The 15,040-nt window shown below is 41.0% G+C and overlaps 1 long non-coding RNA gene across 1 annotated transcript; it reads right to left on the bottom strand.

Annotated features, from left to right (window-relative positions):
• Positions 1 to 6,040: 6,040 nt before the first annotated feature.
• Positions 6,041 to 12,226, bottom strand: LOC118636185. The gene is made up of 3 exons (XR_004960625.1): positions 12,078 to 12,226; positions 9,736 to 9,812; positions 6,041 to 7,443 (listed from the first exon to the last, which is right to left on the bottom strand). It is a non-coding gene; the product is annotated as an uncharacterized LOC118636185 (long non-coding RNA).
• Positions 12,227 to 15,040: the final 2,814 nt, after the last annotated feature.

The following is a 15,040-nucleotide window of genomic DNA, read 5'->3' as shown; positions in this document are numbered from 1 at the left end:
CTAGGAAGAACTGACATTTTGACAATATTGAGTCTTCCTACCCATGAACATGGAATATTTCTCCATTTATTTAGTTCTTCTTTGATTTCTCTTATCAGAATCTTAGCTTCCCTCATATAGACCTTGAACATTTTTGTTAGACTTTTATACCTAAGCATTTCATTTTTTTAGATCCTAATATAAATGGTATTGTGTTTTTACTTCCATATTTCACTTGTTTGTTGTTGATATATAGAAAAGTAATCTGCTTTTGTATATTAATCTTATATCCTGCAAATTTGCTATAATTGCTCATTAGTTCTTGAAGTTTTTGTCAATTCTTTTATATTTTTACATAGATAATCATGTTATCTCTGAACACACACAGTTTTATGTCTTCCCAATCTATATGTATTTTCCTTCTTTTTCTTGCCTTATTGCATTAGAAAATACTTCTAGTACAATACAGTCAGCCCTCATTTATCATGGTTAATCAGTTTCAGACTCTACCACAATAAGTTAATTTCTGCAAAAATTCTTTATTTATATACAGTCATCCCTCACCACTTCACGCTTTGACTTTCGTGGCTTCACTCTATGGCAGTTTTTTTCAAATATACAGTCATCTCTCGCCACTTCACACTTTGATGTTTGGGGCTTCATTCTATTGCGGTTTTTCAAATACGTTACCATATTTGAAAAAACTACAATAGAGTGAAACCGCAAACATGGAAGTGTGAAGTGGTGAGGGACAACTGTATTTTTAAAAATCATGAGAGTGGATATCCTTGTCTTGTACCTGATGTTAGGTATACTTCTAGTTACTAACTATTAAGTATAATGTTAGCTGTAGAATTTTTGTAGTAAGTCTCTATATAGTTGAGAAAGTTCCCCTCTATTCCTAGTTTACTGAGAATTATCATCATCAATGTGTGTTAGATTTTGTCAAATGAGTTTTATAGATCTATTGATAAAATCATGTGGTAAGTCTGTTGATGTGGTGGATTATATTATTTGATTTTTTAATGTTGATCTAGCTTTGCATACCTGGGATAAGTCCCATTTGGTCATGATGTACAATTCTTTTTATACTCTTTGCAAATATTTTGTAAAGGATTTTTGCATCTCTGTTCATGGGGGATATTGGTATGTTGTTTTATTGTAATGTCTATGTGGTTTTGTTATTTGGGTAATGTTGGCCTCATGGAATAAGGTAGGAAATATTTCCTCTGCTTCTATTTTCTGAAAGAGATTATAGAGATCTGCTATAATTTCTTCCTTAAATGTTTGGTAGAGTTCACCATCTAGACCTGGTGCTTTGTGTTTCAGACGGTTATTAATCATTGACTCAAAATCTTTGATAGATATGAGCCTATTGAGATCATCTACTTCTTTTTGTGTAAGTTGTTTCTTTTAAGAAGTTGACTCTTTTCATCTTTATCAAATTTCTGGGCATAGAGTTGTTAATAAAGTATTTCTTTATTAACCTTATTATATTCAGAGGATCTATAGTTATGACCTCTCTATTTTTCTGATATCAATAATTTGTGTTCTCCCCCTTTTGTTCTTCATTGGCTTGGCTTATCTGGTTTATCGACTTTATTGATCTTTTCAAGTTAAGAGCTTTTGATTTTGTTAAATTTTTTTCTATTGATTTCTTCTCTTCAATTTCATTGATTTTTCCTCTTATTCTTATTATTTCTTTTCTTATGCTTACTTTGTATATAATTTACTCTTATTTTTTTGTTTCCTAAGGTAAAAACTTAGAAGACTGATTTTAGATCTTTTTTCTATTACAAGATATGCATTTAACACCATACATTTTCCTCTAAGCACTGCTTTTGCTGCATCCCAAAAATTTTAATAAGTTAGTTTTTCATTTTTATTTAGTTCAAAATATATTTAAATTTCTGTTGGTATTTCTTCTTTGACTCATGTGTTATTGAAAAGTGTGTTGATTGATATCCAAGTATTTGGAGATTTTCTAGGTATCTTCCTCTTACTGATCTCTACTCTAATTCACTTGTGGTTTGAGAATGCACACTGTATAAATTCTATTTTTATAAATTTGTTAAAGTGTGTTGTATGACCCAGCATGTGGTCTATGTTGTTAAATTTTCCTTGTGAGATTGATAAAAATATTTATTCTGTTGTTGTTAGATGAAGCAGTCTATAAATGTCTATTATATTCAGTTGGTTGACAGTATAGAATTCCAGTGTATCCTTACTAAATTTCTGTCTGCTAAATCTCTCCATTTCCAAGAGAGAGGTATTGAAGCCTCCAATTATGATAGTGGATTCATCTTTTCTTCTTGCAAGTTTATCAGTCTTTGCCTTATGTAGTTTGATACTGTGTTGTTAGACATATACACATTATGAATTTTTGGAGTATTTGTTCTAGATCTGTGAAATACTCCAAAAATATTATATAGAACCAAAAAAGACCCCAAATAGCCACAGCAATCTTGATAAAGAAGAATAAAGTAGAAGGAATCACAATACCAGATATCAAGTTATACTACAAAGCCACTATAATCAAAACAGCCTGGTACTGGTACAAGAACAGGCATATAGATCAATGGAACAGAACAGAGAACCCAGAAATCAACTCAAGCCATTAAGCTCAATTAATATTTGACAAATGAGGCAAGAGCATACAATGGAGTAAAGACAGTCTCTTAAATAAATGGTATTAAAAAAAATTGAACATAAAAAAGTTACAAAAAACCAGAAACTTACACCACACAAGAATAAACTCAAAATGAATAAAAGACTTAAATGAAAGCTGTGAAACCATAAAAAATCCTAGAAGAAACCATAGGCAACAGCTCACAAAACAGAATTTTTATCAATACATTGCCTAGGGCAAGAGAAACAAAGGAAAAAATAAACAAATGGGACTATATCAAAATAAAAAGCTTCTGCATAGCAAAAACAAACAAACAAAAAACCCAGCATCAATATAAAAAGGGAACCCACAGTATAGGAGAACATATTTGCTAATGATACATCCGATAAGGGGTTAATTTTCAAAATATATAAAGTACTCATACAACTCTAGAAAAGGAAGACAAACAACCCAATTTAAAAAATGAGCAGAGGATCTGAATAGACACTTCTCCAAAGAGGACATACGAATGGCCAGGAGACATGAAAAAATAATTAGATCAACGTCACTAATCATCAGAAAGATGCAAATTAAAATGACTATGAGGTATCATCTCACACCTACCAGAATGGCTACCATCAACAAATCATCAAACAAGTACTGGCAAGCATGTGGAGAAAAGAGGACTCTGGTACACTGCTCCTGGGAATGCATACTAGTGTAGCCATTATGGAAAACAATATGGTGTTTCCTCAGAAAATTAAAAATAGAACTGCCATTTGACCCAGTGATCCCACTTCTAGGAATATGCCCTAAGAATCCTGAAACACCGATCAGAAAGAATTTATGCACCCCTATGTTCACAGTAGTGTGATTTACAGTAGCTGAAATCTGGAAACAGCCCAAGTGTGCATCAATAGATGAGTGGATAAAAAGCTGTGGTACATTTACATAATGGAATACTATGCAGCTGTACCCTTTGTGACAGCATGGAAGACTTGGAGAGTATTATGCTAAGTGAAATAAGGCAGTCTGAGAAATACAAGTATCATATGATCTCACTTATGTGTGAAATCTAATGAACAAAATAAACTGATGAACAAAATAGACCCTGAGACATGGAAGTAGGGAACAGACTGATGAACGTCAGAGGGAAGGGGGAAGGGATGTCAAGAAGAGATAAACCAAATAACTTATATGCATATATGCATAACCAATGGACACAGATATTAGTGCAGTAAAGGTTGGGAGCTGGAGTGAGAGCATAGAGGAGGGGATCAATGGGGGAAAAAAGGAAGGACATCTGTAATACTTTCAACAATAAAGATAAATTTTTTAAAAATTGTTATAATTGTTATGTCATCTCAGAAATTGACTCCTTTGTCATTATGTTATCCTCTTCTTTGCCCCTGATAACTTTACTTATTTTGCATTCTTCTCTGTCTGTGATTAACATGGCTACTCCTGCTTTCTTTTGATAACTATTAACATGGTATTTTTCTCCACTCATTTCCTTTTAATCTCTATGTGTCTTTATATATGAAGTGGGTTTCTTGTAGGCATCATATAGTTAAATTTGTTTTTTGATCCACTCTCCCAAACTTTGTCTTTTCCATTTATACCATTGATATTCAGGATGATTATTGATATATTTGGTTTAATATCTACCTTATTCATTACTGTTTTTTATTTTTTAACCTGTGTTTTGTTCCTATTTTTGTTTTCCATTCTTTCCTGCCTTTTCAAAAATTGAGCATTTGGTATGATTCCATTTTTTTTCTTTTCTTTGCATATAGTTATACTTTATTTTTCTTTTATTGATCTTAGAGAGAGAGGAATCGAGAGGGAGAGAGAGATAGAAACATCAGTGAGAGAGAACATCTATTGGCTGCCTCCTGCATGTCCCCCACTGGGGATCAGGTCCACAACCTGGGCATGTGCCCTGACTGGGAATCAAACCAGCTACCTCATGGTGAATGGATTGATGCTCAACTAGTGAGCCACGCCAGCCGGGCATATATTTCTTTTCTTTTTTTTTTTTTTTAAAGCATTTTGAGTGGTTTTCCTAGAGTTTTCAATATACATCTACAAGTAATCCAAGTCTACTTTTAAATAACACTGTACTACTTTACATGTAGTGTATCTTATAATAACAAAATAATCTTAATTCCTTCTTTCTGTCTCTTATATAATTTTGTCATTTATTTCACTTATATATAAGCATATATATATATATATGCACATATATGTAAGCATACATAATTGAATATGTTGTTACTATTTTGAGTTTGAATAAACTGTTACTTGATAGCTCAATTAGTAAGAACAAAAACGAAACATTTTAATTTTAATTTCACTTATTTCTTTTTTAATGCCTTTTCTTTCTTTATGTAGATCCAAGTTTCTGACCTATATTATTTACCTTTTCTCCATAGAATGTTTTTTTTTTTTTTAACATTTCTTGCAAAGCAGGTCTACTGATAACAAATTCCCTCCTTTTTTAGTTTGTTTGAGAAACCATCTCTCCTTCATTTTTGAAGCACAATTTTTTGGGGGGATACAGAATTTGAGGTCTGTGGGTTTTTCTTTCTCAAAGCTTTGAATATTTCACTCAACTCTGGTCTTACTTGCATAGTTTCTGAAGAGAAATTGGATGTAACTCTTTGTTCCTCTATAGGTAAGGTTTTTTTCTTCCTCTTTTGGGATTTTTAAAATTTATTTTTTATTTTCTGTGATTTGAAAATGGTATACTTGAGTAGGTATGGGATTAGTTTTTCTGACATTTATCCTGCTTGGTATTCTCTGAGAATCCTGGATCTGTGGTTTTGCATCTGACATTAATTTGGGGGCAAATCTCAGTCATTATTGTTTTATATATCTGTTCTGTTTCTTCCTCTCTTTTTTCTCCTTCTGGTATTCCCATTATGCACATGTTACACTTTTTATAGTTTTTCTACAGTCCTTAGATATTCTGTTCTGTATTTTCAGTATTCTTTTCTTTTAGGTTTTCAAGGATTCTACTGATGTGTGATCTAGCTCAATGATCTTCTCTTCATCTGTGACCAGTCTACTAATAAACCAATCAAAGGCATTCTTCATTTCTGTTAGTGTTTACTTATCTCTAGCATTCAGTTTTGTTTTTTTCCTTAGGATTTCCATCTCTCTGCTTACATTGACCATGTGTTTTTGCATGTTGTCTACTTTATTCACTAAAGCCCTCAGCGTATTAATCATAATTGTTTGAAATCCCCAGTCTGATAATTCCAACATCCCTGCCATGTCTGGTTCTGTTGCTTGATCTGTTTCTTCAAATTGTGTTTTATGCTTTTGTTATGGCTTGGAATTTTTTTCTTGATAGCTGCACATGATATAGCAGGTGTCATCGACCAGGGGTTGCTGGGGGGAGATTCTGTGGTAAGATGCCCAGGGTAAAGAAAGCTTGCAGAATCGACATCAGGAGGAATCAGCAGCAGCTTTATTCCAACACTTCTAACAGCTTTTATAGAATCATGCAGTAGGATGATCTAAGCGTGGCGCTGCGTGGCGCATGTATTCTAAGTCTTGCTTTGTCATGCTTATGTAAGAGATCTGTTACATAAGAAAACATGGTCTGCGCTCGCACAGCCAGTTCCAGGCACACATCCTGAACCATGGCCTTTTTTGGCAATAGGCCACGTTCCCAGGTCCTCACAGCCCACCCCTGGAGAGGCTTGTGTGTCGGGACTTGACCCATAAAGCATTTCCCTATGCACAGAGCCCACAACAGCAGTACAGGGTGCAGCATATAACCATGAGCTCTCCAGCGAGGCCTGACAAAATCAATAGGGCCCATCTCCAGAAATTCCCCAACTTGGTCCACCATTGTGTCAGGAGGTCTTCCTGGAGGGCCTGTATTGATGAAACTTCAGCATCTATTTCTTTTAAGGCTTTCTGTATTTGCTGCTGATGATCTGGAATACAAACACAGCATTCCACATGCAAAAGGGCACAAATTCCTCCTTGTATCACAGTCAGGAGGTCTAAAGCCATCTTGTTTTGTAACACTACTTTATGCATCTGGTAGTCTCATCTATCAGCAAGGCTAGCGATATAGAGGTAACATTCAAGGCTTGGGCTATATGTTGAGCCAAAGCATCTACTTGCAATTCTACAGCTATGACTCTACCCCCAGGTAAAAACAAAGCCAGGGGACAGAACCAGGCAGCTCTTTTCTCTCGGCGCCATCTATGGTAAACAGTGGGTTTACCATAGCCAATTAGTGGGTCTCTGGGTTACAGTAGGGGCAAAGTGGCCCTATATAAAGGGGTGCCCCCATGTGCATCATCCTGTCCAATGTATGATAAGGTAGGGCCACCCATAGTGTCAACAGATGCAGAGGGCATCGCCCGGTAAAAAGTCTGTATGCTTGGTACCCACTAATTTTCTCCCATCCCACCAGTGGTTGGTATCCCTTATACAAGAGATGTTGTGACACAGTTCCTTAGGGATCTAACCTACTGTACAATTGGGGACAGTATAATTCACTTGCTCTGTACAGAAAGGGGCTACTTGCAATAATTCTACATGGGTTCCCACCAGCCACCCCCAACCATTGTATACAACCTTCCCGAGTAAGGGAGGTTCATTGTGATAAATCCATTGTAGGAGGGTCTCAGTAACTCGGCAGTGTGCATTCCACTCGACACCGGCATAATTCCAGTTGCAGAGAGCAGTCCAATTCTTGACTGTAGCCAGAGCTACTTGCCAGGGACAGTCTTCCGAAGTATCTGAGGGTAACTCGGTACAGACCCAGCAATGTGACACATTGTGACCTTGGCGAAGGTATGTGCCCAGGACAGTAAACTGTTCCCAGTAGCCTGGGTGGTAAGACAAAGCAGATAAAGAAACCATCATTGCAAGTCATGACCCTCTGGCAAGATGCATGCTACCTGCTTACCCTGTGATAGGATGGTAGCTTGTGGGGGGGGGGGCTCCTGGCCGGTGATACCACACCTGTAGTCCTGGCATGGGGGGCATAGGCTCCTCTTCTATGTTTACCAGATATAGAGGTATGGGCCACAGATGAATGGCTGGTGTGCCGCACAAGAGGAAACTTTTCACCTCAGGGGGCAACACAGCCTGTACTATCAGAGGCCAGCATCCTAATTAGGGAATAAGTGAGAGCCCCTTTTCCAAATCTTGACCCCAGGGTTTGAGAAGAACTATACAAGGGGCCTCAAAGGTTTCTACTTGCCAAGGCCATGTCCATTGCTCTGCACATCCAGGAGCCACCACTGTGGGAACAGGTAAAATAATGGTACCTCCTCTCATGGAAGGCCTTAAGTCTGTTTCAGGTGGTACCCTCGGTGACCTTGGCCAGAGGGGCTTCACCTGTTTTTCACAGTTGTTCATTTTAGCCTCACTGCTATAGGTAGGTGTCTTTTCCAGCACCTCCAATGAGGTGTTAGGGCTCATAATTTTTCCTTCAAGAACCCGCTGAATTGCTCTATCCTACCTGTGGCTTGGGGTCTATAAGGGACATGTAATTTCCAACTGATGTCATTGTTCCATGCCCAGGTTTGGACCAAGTGGCCTGTAAAGTGAGTTCCTCTATCACTAGCTATAAGGGGCCTCCCATAGGTGGCCGCCAACCACTCCAGAGCTTGTAGAGTATGTGGCTGATCTGTTTGGCCACAGGGAAGGCAAATCCAAGGCCCTTAGTGGTGTCAATAGCAGTTAACACATAAACGCTCCTTGGTCCTAAGGCAACAGTCCAATGTAATCGACCTGACAGTTTTGTAAAGGTTGGGCTCCCCTGGGAATTTGCCCCAGTTTCAACGGTAACTGTCTCTGCTTTGGGTGGTGTTCGGCACACCACGGACATTCACACACAGCTTGCTGGGCCTTAGCTCTAGTTATAGGCAAGCCCCAGCACTGGGCCACCAAACCCATGGTTCGAGCAACAATGTGACCCAGTTTCATATGTAACCAGGCAGCTACTACAGCCGGTTCTGGAGAGCTCAGAAGGGCTTGCACTCATACCAGTGCATAGGCTGCATCTTTTCTAGGGGTCTGCAAGGGCTTATGCCCTGACATGTGGCAGATTACCACTCCTTCTTTTAGGCCCCGTTCCCAAAGGTCCGGCCACATATCTTTCCCCCAAGGGGTCTGTGGCCTATAAACCACTCTTGGGCTGCCCAGCGAGGCAGTCACAGAGTTAAGCCCCTGTATACTGCTCTACTATCGGTGCACATGTGCACATGGCCAGACTCTTTCATTAACACTATCTACATGGCTCATAATTTGGCCCATTGACTTGAGTGTCTGGCTCCTGTATCATACCAAAAAGTATCTGTAGCCAGTTGCAGGGCCACCACCGCCGACATTGGCGGTTGGCCCCAGCAAGAACCATCATTATATACCAGGTGTCTGCCGAGGGGGAGGCTTTCCCTCCTCAAAGGGGCTGGGGCTTCCCTCCACTTCCACAGAGGGCTCCTCATATTCTGCTTTATAGGTCCTAGCAAGGAGTGCAGCTCCTGCATTAAAGGGCTAGTAGAGAACTGGGCTCTCTGTTCCAAGTACACTCTCCACTTTCTCAAAGTGGGGCTTTGGGTAGCCCATGACCGTAGCCACCCCTCTACTGGATAGGTCGTTTGTACTGTGACAAGACAAAGACCAGTGATACTTTCACTGTCCATTAGGGCTGCATACATCACTGCTTTTCAATAAGGAAGTACTGACTTTCAGCTCCCTTCCACAACTGGGACAAAAACCCAATAGGGCTTTCCCGAGTCCCTTGTTTCTGCCAGAGGCCCCAGACAAATCTCAGGCCATCCACTTGTACAGTCAGGAGGAATAGCAAAGCCAGATCCACAACTCAAAATGTCTGCACCTGGGTCACCCCCTGTTTTGTAGCCAGAAATTCTTGCTCCACTTGGGGAACTAGTCCCAGGCTTCCCCCTTGTGGACCATGTGGTGGAGGGGTTTCATCAACAGGGCTAAATGGGGTATAAAGGTTCGCCAGAACCCTAGCAGTTGCAAGTATGTCTGCAATTGTTTCACTGTTTCTGGTTGGAGATAGCCCTGTATCTTATCTATAATCACCTCTGGCATGACCTTTGTCTTTCCCCACCAAACATTACCCAAAAACTTAACAGAGTATCCAGGACCTTGGACTTTTCCTCATTGACGGCCTAACCCCAGCCGGTCAGGCCATTCCAAAGGCTCTGTGCTCTGGCTTCTAGCTCTGTAGGAGAATCAGAAGTAAAAATGATATCATCAATATAATGGAACAGGTATACATGTGGAGGTTTGTTCTAGGATGCTAAATCCTGGGCTACCAAACCATGACAGAGAGTTGTACTATGTAAATAGCCTTGGGGTAATACTTGGAACATCCATTGCTTTCTTTCCCAGGTAAAGGCAAATTGTTCCTGGCTCTGAAGTCAATGTCTATGGAGAAAAAGTCATTAGCCAAATCCACAGCGTAATAAAACCGCCCCAATTCTTGTGACAAGTGGTTCATCAATTCAGTGATATTTGGTACTGCCTCATGTAAGGGCAGGGTAACCTTGTTCAGTTCCTGGTAGTGCACAGTCATCCTCCATGAGCCGTCAGGCTTTCACACCTGCCACACCAGGGAATTAGAGGGGCTATGCATTGGGCAAATAACCCTTGTTTCTTCTAGTTTCAGAATAGTTCACCCAATTTCTTCCCCATATAGTCAGTACTGTTTCACATTGACTCCACATGTTGCTTGCAGGAGCTGCAAGGGAGCATGTTGTGAGTGTCCTTTAATCACTGTCTTTACCATACGCACCCATAGATGGAATTCGCCTTGCATAGTTTGGACTGTGAGGCCTCATAGAACATCTATCCCCAGTATATATTCAACAATTGGCAAAATACACACCTCCTAGGGGGTTGGCGGCAAACGTCCACACCAGCATAAGGGTAACTCATCGTACTTGGATTTGCCATATCCCTTTATCATAGTGCTAGGGCCCTGAAAGCAGTCTGGATTCCCATAAATCAGAGTAGAATCCATCCCTGTATCCACAAGGGCCAAAATGCATTGAACATTCTGGGGGGACCAGTAAATAATCACTTCTACATATGGCCTCTGGTCATCCGCTTCCCCTATCAACTGGGTGCCTCAGCCTGTCTTCTAATCAGGCAGGTAGTCAGCCAATTGCACCTCTGTGTCTTAGTTACAGGGGATAAGAGAGTGTATTGCTGTTCAGGGCGCAGGTTCCACCACAGGTCCAACAGCAGTTCTAGTGGCTGCCCATCTATCTTCTCCTTGGCCAGCCTGGCTGCTAGTAGATCACACTATAGTTGATGCTGGCTTACCTTCACTGGCCCATTCTCTGGCCTGCGGTGGGTCACCTTACCCACAGCACCTGTGGCTGGTGTGGCTCGAGATGGTTTAGTCTTGCCTTCCATGAGTCCCCGTACCCATGCCACCCAGCCTTGCTTTCATACTTCCATATCCCCCAGCCGCACCAAGGCAGCAGTTATTTCATGGACCAGGAGATCTGTGTAAGGGGCTAATAAAGCTGCCATAGTCCCAAAAGTCCCTGAAGGGCCATTTGCTAGCACCATGTCCTTCATGCAAGCCATAAACAGCTCTTCATCGGGGCTGCCATACTGCGGGGCAAACGTCATCTGGCACATACCCATCTCCTATATGACTTGTACTAAGTTCAGGTAAGTGGTCCACTTACTTATGTGCTCCAGGAGATCTCCAGCATTCTCCCACATGGTTCGGGCAGCCGCCACCAACCAATTGATCAGTGTCTGGTTACCAGCCTGGGGGTTCGTCTGCAGCACATTCTACAACTGCTGCCACAATGAGGGGACAGTGGTGATACTGGCCAATTGCCCCATCTCAATGGGGCTGAGCTCAGTATTGTTCACACAGTCATCCCAGAGGTGTAACAACCAAGGTGGGACAGACTCCCCCAACTGCTGCTTACACTACTTTGCAAAGTCCGGTAACTCCATGGCAGAATACGTCATATAAGACATATGCAGGGTTAACTGCTAGGGTCCCGCCAGCTCCCCTCCCAGTGCTAATGGTTCCTCTATCTCTACCATCTATTTCACCAAGGGCCAGGCTTGCCGTATGGACCCAGCAGGACTGCACAGGAAGTCACCGTTGACTTGAGTGGACCCTGGAGCATGTACTCAGCCACTGCCAGGTGCTGCTCCAAGTCCTCTTTCCGATGTAGCTGCTACACTTGGTTTGTGAGGTCCTGGATGTCTCCACTGGCATGGCGCAAGACTGCCAGGAGCATCCAGGTGATTCTACCCGTGTGCCATGGGAATATTCAGTTCCAGTATTTCCAAAGCCTTCTACACCTCTTCAGGAAGTGAATGTACAGTGTCCCAATCTTCTGGTGGCATCCGGGGCATTAGTTACGCCTATACCACGTACCAGAGGGATGCTGGGGGCCATATCCCATCCACCTTGGGGCTGCTCCTCACTAGGGGCTGTTGGGGTACTCACCTCATCCTGCTGACTACGCCGAGTGTCGTCCACCGAGGGTTGCAGGGGAGGTTTCAACAGCGAGATACTCAGGGTAAAGAAAGCTCGTGGAGATGACATCAGGGGAGTCAGCAGCAGCAACTTTACTCCAACACTTCTAACAGCTTTTATAGAATCATGCAGTGGGATGATCTAAGCGGGGTGCTGTGTAGCGCATGCGTCCTAAGCCTTGCTGTGTCATGCTTATGTAAGGGTTCTGTTACATAAGAAAACATGACCTGTGCTTGCGCAGCCAGTTCTGGGCTCACGTCCTGAACCATGGCCTTTATCGGCAATAGGCCACATTCCCGAATCCTAACACCAAGTAAAATAAACTGCTGTAAATAGGTCTTTAGTAATGTGGTGGTGAAGTATCCGGGGAAAGGAAGTATTCTATAGTTCTATGATTAGGTCTGTCTTTTTAGGGAGCTTAAAGACTCTGGACTTTAAACTTCACAAGTGTTTCTCAGTCTTGTTCTATCTACTTATCTACTTAGGGGGGAAAGGCAGCTAGATTTGGATATTTCCCTTCCCTTGTCAGTTAAGCTCTGATAATACTCCAGCAGGTTAGGCACTGGTTAACTAAGTTCACTTGAAGGCAGGCCTTGTTAAGCAGAATATAGTGCTCTGGTGTATTTCAAAATGGTTCCTTTTCCCCTCTTTCTGCTGGAAGCCTGGGGGGATTTTTCTGATACTAACTATTGGAAACTGACTGATCTCCTGGAGGCAAATCTTACAATACTGTGGAACCCCAACATAACTGGGTCCCCCTGGAGTTTTTAACTATTAGAGTTTTTCATACTCAGCCTCCAGTAATTCATCAATCACAGTTCAGATTTTTCTACACCAGTAGTGGTTCCCCCTGTGGTTTCTGCTCCTGAGCCTCTGTTCTGATAAGTTGTGATCATCTTATTTGCCTGTTTGTCTCTCTAATGTTAAGGTCGGCAGTTTTCTCTGTGTCCTCAATTCTGTTATAGATTCAAGACTTATTGATTTTTAAGTCTATTTAGATTTTTACTTGTTGGGATGGAGTGGCAACTTCCCAGCTCCTTATAAGAAACTGGATACCAGAAGTCCAGTTATTATACTTTAAACTTCAGAATTTCCATTATCTCAGAAACAATAATTTCTGAGTTCAGTGTTTGATATTTGTTGTGACTCCAGCAGGGCTCCTTCCAGCAGCCTTATTATCCAGTTTTCTTCTGCAAATTGTCCTGACCACAGTCTAGAATTTACCTTTACTAAATCCATGAACCTCCTTCCAATTGCTTTTCACCACTCTCACCAGTGTCCCTGAAAGTTCCTGTAGGCCTGTTACTCTTTAAACTGTTGCAAACAGAGTACATTTTTTTTTAGCATGATATTCAGATCTGTTATATGACTTGCTTTCTCCCCACCCCCAGGCCAAATCTTTGAGCCAGTGCTCTGGAGCTGGGGATGAGAAAATGGCAAGTTTATCTCTGAGTAGTACTCTCACTCTAGGAGCTAATCCCATGGTAAAGGGGCACAGTTAGTAACCTGAGATCCTCTCAGCTTTCCTCTCCTGCCATGGAACTGCCACATAATACGGCAGGAAAATGTGATCAAGGTCCTAGTATTCTCAGCATGCCTCACTCAAGGCAGAGTCTCCCTTTCATGAGTGTGGGCGGGGGGCTGGGTAAAAAATAAGAGACACTACCTCTTGAACACAGTTACCCAGGACCTAGCCTTAGCAACAGGTAGCGTGGGGCAGGATGAAAAATGCCAAGGTCCTACTTTATTGGGAAGAAAACCCTCTGACTGGGAGCTGGGAGAGCTGGAGCCCTGTGTTCTCGGATGCAGTAGTCTGAAGTAAAATATTCCCTCTTGCTGAGCTGGGATGGGGAAAGGAGGAGCTGTCTTGGTTCAAATACCACAAACTCTTACCTTTTTAACTGAATTTTTGCAGATTTTCTTGAACAGATGTCTCTTAATTTGCTGTTTGCCCTTAGGACCATTTCCAAAGATTTAAATGGTTGTTTTAAAAATATTTTTCACCACTTTTACTGAGAAAGGTGTCTGTGGAGCTCTTTATGCTGTCATACTGGAAGTCAATCTCCACTGGGAAGTTTTGAGCTTGCTAATTAAATGGTGAGGTTTGAATTTCATTTTAGTTATTTTCTGTAAGATATATCAGTATAGAGGGTGGAAATATAGGAAAAATAAGAGATTAATTTCATGTTCTAGGCATGAAATGAAAAAGCCTAAACCAAGGCCATAGTGGGGGAAAAGGAGCTGATAAATTAGAATTGAAAAGGGTCAGGGGTATTGGGTAGCCTAAAAGGGATAGAAGCCAAAGATGATTTCCAGGTTTCTGGCATGTGTGATTAGATGATTAGTGGTGCTATTTACTGAGATAGGGAAGAAAAAGTGTTTAGTAGACTTCAGACAGTGGAAACTAATGAAAAATATAATTGTTGAAATATGTTAGAGGTGCCCGTTGAACATCCAAATAGAGCTGAATTGTCATTGTTCATGTACATAGGTCTGGAATTTAGGAGAGCAATCTGGGTTGGAGACTTCTGTTTGGGAGACAATCACATGGGAGCAGTGGTGTGCTAGGTCTTATCTGTAATGGCTCATGAGGGACTGCTAAATTTCCAGAGATTTAATTGAACTGGTTGTTAAACATAGCAGTTATTAAATATTAAATTATTTAAACTTATATAAATATGTAAAATATATAAATAAAAATTTAAAACAAAGATAAACACTCAAAACTCGTTGACTCATTTATTTTATTATCTATGTTCTTGAGGTTATTTACATGCATTGCATTTGTATGATGGAAATCTTATGTAATGGTATGCTATTTTGCATCTCTTACCATCTCTGTGTTCAGTGTTGTCATGTTGGTAACTTGAAGTCTGCCCTGGTGGAAGTATTTACACAAGGGAAAATAGCAAGCACTATATACAAATCAAAAA

Source organism: Molossus molossus, unplaced genomic scaffold (genome assembly GCF_014108415.1).
Source record: "Molossus molossus isolate mMolMol1 unplaced genomic scaffold, mMolMol1.p scaffold_m16_p_2, whole genome shotgun sequence".
Taxonomy (NCBI): Eukaryota; Metazoa; Chordata; class Mammalia; order Chiroptera; family Molossidae; genus Molossus; species Molossus molossus.
Note: the sequence above shows the minus strand (reverse complement) of the source record. Positions and strands in the feature narration are given on the sequence as shown.